Raw genomic sequence first — 3,961 nt, forward strand, 5'->3', positions numbered from 1 at the left:
AGTGCCCAGGAATATTTCAGTTGTTATGATAAACAAGCAAACCATTCAAAATTTGTCCTTTTTTTTTTTTTAACATTTATTGTACTAATTTGAAAGGCAGAATGATAGAGAGAGAAGGAGAGACTGAAGGGTCTTCTACTCTCTGTTTTATTCTTCAATAGACTCAAAAACCATGCATAGACCAGCAGCACGCCAATGGGAAACTCTAACCAGGGTGTGCCCGTGGTTTGCAGGGGCCTAAGTAGCTGGGACCCCCTCAGTGCTTTCCCAGGTACAGCAGCAGGGAGCCACGTCTGAAGCTGAGCTTCCAAACAGCACTCTGATTGAAGTCTTGGGCATTGCAGTTGGCAGCCCAATCCTGCTGCAGCACAACCCTGCTCTCCCTCCCCCATCCCCCACCTCTCACCATTTTGTTTGCATTGGTTCTTTTCATTCTTGGATTTCCTAAAAGAACAGCCACTCCAGGCAATCACTGTTGTTTGGTTAAGGCATTCATCCTCATAAAGAATGGTATTAGCTTTTCATCATGACAATGAAATACCTTAACCATGCCTTTTATATAAAAAAAAACAAGTATATTTAACAAGAACTTTGGTGGTTCAAGCACATGGGACTGGTGTTGGCTCAGTTCTGGGCAAACCTCATTGTGAAGGGTCATTGATCAAATCAGAGATGGAGCAAGTGATGACAAGAGCACAGTGAGTAGAAGGGTCAGTCTCCTTTTGAAACACCCCCATCAAAACCAAAAAACCAAATACAAAAGAACCAACGATGCACACGAGAAGTACCAAGGAATCACATTCAAATTACCCAGTGGCCCAAAGACAATGCCTAGGTCCCAGTTTTAAGATCCCACCATTTCCTAAACCACCACCCTGTAAGCCAAACTCTCAACACATGAAACTCTGAGGGAACAAAGCCCTATTCAACATAACAACATGGTTACTTCCTTGAGCGATTTATTAAATAAGCAACAATCACATAATTTAGAAACTGACAGTCTCTCTTCTGCTGGTTTATTTCCCCAATATCACAAATACCAGGGGCTGGACTGAAGCTAAGACCCAGGTGATCAGTGTGGGTGGCATGGACCCAACTACTTCAGCCATCACCTGCCTTTCAGGATACACATTAACAGGAAGCTGGAATTGCGAGTGGAGCCAGAAAATAAATATAGGTTGTCCAATAAGGAATGTGAAGACCCCAGAGCATCTTAACCATTGCACCAAAAGCTCATGTATTTTAGGGGGTAATTAGTTGCCTCTTCCAGAAAGGACCAATGAGTAAAACATAAAATGGTTTGCATTTTTAAAATAAATTACATGTTTGAGGAGTTTCTTTTATCACCTGAATTACATTTGTTCAAAATTTGTACCCTAGATTAAAATGATCAGAATATAGATGGAATGTGTGATGCTTCAAACTCACATGGAAAGCTTGAGCACATGTCAAAGCTTAAGCAAAGTGTTACGGCTAATATTTGTGAGGAGAAATCAAGTTGTATCAGACCTGAGCAGTTTACCTAATTAACCACTGTCAGCTGTATTGGATTCTTCAAAGGCCTGAATCAGTTCTGACCTATGAATTGAGATCTAGCAAAAATCATATAGAAAGGGATTTTGGCAACGTAGTGAGGTAGGAACGAAGTGTGTACGGTACAAAGGCAAGAGAAAAGCATGCATGATGCACATCAAGTTCACAATTCATCAAACGCTTGAAGAGAGAACGAAATCAGACATCTGGCATTCACTCGTGGTAAACTCCGCCTGGGAAGCTTACACATTGTTGTAAATAGAAATGAACGCCTTGACATGGGAAAATTCTGAAATGTCCATTATTGCAAACAGGATACATTTGGTAGGAGTTCAGAAGTACATATTTATTTTTAAAAGCCTGTACCTGAGGAATGCTGTTCATCATAATCCAGCTGTTTGATAACATTAATCCTAGTAGATACGTGTTGTTACATCATGACACTGGGAATACAGCTGGTTATCAGTGGTTGGCCCAGGTTCTGACACTTCTGCTGGGGAGGAAAGCATTTCCTAGCACAGGCACCTTACCTAATGCATAAAGCACACATCCGGGCAAGTGTTTCCCAACTTCTTCAATGTGAATCAGCATACTTCTGTGTTTTATATGTTTGAATACAAAAACAAAGTGCAGGGCCTGGTGGCGTGGCCTAGCGGCTAAAGTCCTCGCTTTGAACACACCCGGGATCACATATGGGCTCCACTTCCCATCCAGCTCCCTGCTTGTGGCCTGGGAAAGCAGTGGAGGACGGCCCCAAAGCCTTGGGTCCCTGCACCTGTGTGCGAGACCTGGAGGAGCTCCTGGCTTCAGATTGGTTCAGCTCCAGCTGTTGTGGCTCACTTGGAGAGTGAATCATGGGACGGAAGATCTTCCTCTCTGTCTCTCCTCCTCTCCGTTATCTGCCTTTCCAATAAAAAAAAAAAAAAACTTAAAAAAAAAAAGTCCAGTTCCTCACTAAGAGCTTTTCGTATATAGTGAGTCGAATTGTAGAAACAGAAAGCAGGGTAGTGAAAATGCATTTGAGATTGTTACGAGGTAGGATTTTTATGGAGAAATTTCAGTGCATGGCAAGTGTCTAAACAGGACATTTACTTGAAAGAGTAATGTAAGGTGTGGTGTTTGTCTTTTAACAATTAAATCGCCTGAGGGTAAGCACGCTAATAACTCAATCATATTGGGGAATGCTGCTATTTTCCCAGGTTGTTTCTACCAATTTTCTCTAACATTAGCCATGTATTTAAGTTAATATATATATATACACATATATGTGTGTGTGTGTTGCAGCCTCAGGCTTTATTCATAATTTTTAAGCTACAAATAGAGACACATGCACCTTAAAAAAAAAACAAAAACAGAAATAAGATGTAAAAAAAATGGGTAATTTATCTAGAGATAATCACTGCTAAACATAAAAGCAAGGATTCTGAGTTATTACTGTTTTATATATTCTTTTAGATAAAAAATGCCTGATTCAGGCTCTACTAGCTTACTATCTCCCATATATTAATAGGGAAAACATGCTTTCATTAAATACTTTTCTATGACATGCTTTTTAAATAACTTTTTTAAAAAAAGGTTTATTTATTTTTATTGCAAAGTCAGATATACAGAGAAAGGAGGAGAGACAGAGAGGAAGATCTTCCGTCTGGTGAATCATTCCCCAAGTGACCGCGAGGGCCTGCGTTGCCGATCTGGCGAGTTCAAGGCGAGCCCCTAGGCCACGTTTTTATAACTTATATGATAAACCACCAAGTGATGCATTACAATTTATTTTATCTACCCCTTCTTGAGGATTCTTTCATAAATTTTCTGTGATAAATCTGACACAGAACCATATCATGAATGGGAGATAAATCATGGTGTACACTAATAATAATTTCCTTGACAGAACTTCTTAAATGTCAATTTTCAGGTCAAATTCTAGATACACAATCAAACTTTAAAATTCTACTATAGTCCGTCATGATTGTTATACCACTACCCAAAATTTTATGAGGTATCTTAATCAATACTATCCAATTTCTAGATAATAGCTATTGTAAGGAGTTATTCGAATACCTCATCCTGGAGCAGGCGTCAGCTCATCTTCCTCACAGCTCACGAAACTCGCGCCAGTGCAGCCGTCCACCAATCAGACGGAAGCTGGCATCTCACCTGAGAATCCCACCCCCGTCTCCCAGCCTCTTCCCCAGCTCCGCTCACTCACCAATCATTCTTAGGCAATCACCTGTGACAGTCTCAGGCACCAATCCCCTGGCGCCTGCCCTCAATCCCGCCCAATCCCCGCCCCCTTACCTTGCAGGCTCACCTGAGGAGAAGGCCGAGGAGCAGCTCCTTCTCTTCTTCCGGCTTCCCCACCCACCTCTTCCTCCTCGCCTCAGCACCAGCCCGTGCTGCTCCTGCCCCGCTGGAATAAACCTCCTACCTC

Source organism: Ochotona princeps, chromosome 28, assembly GCF_030435755.1.
Source record: "Ochotona princeps isolate mOchPri1 chromosome 28, mOchPri1.hap1, whole genome shotgun sequence".
NCBI classification, from domain to species: Eukaryota; Metazoa; Chordata; class Mammalia; order Lagomorpha; family Ochotonidae; genus Ochotona; species Ochotona princeps.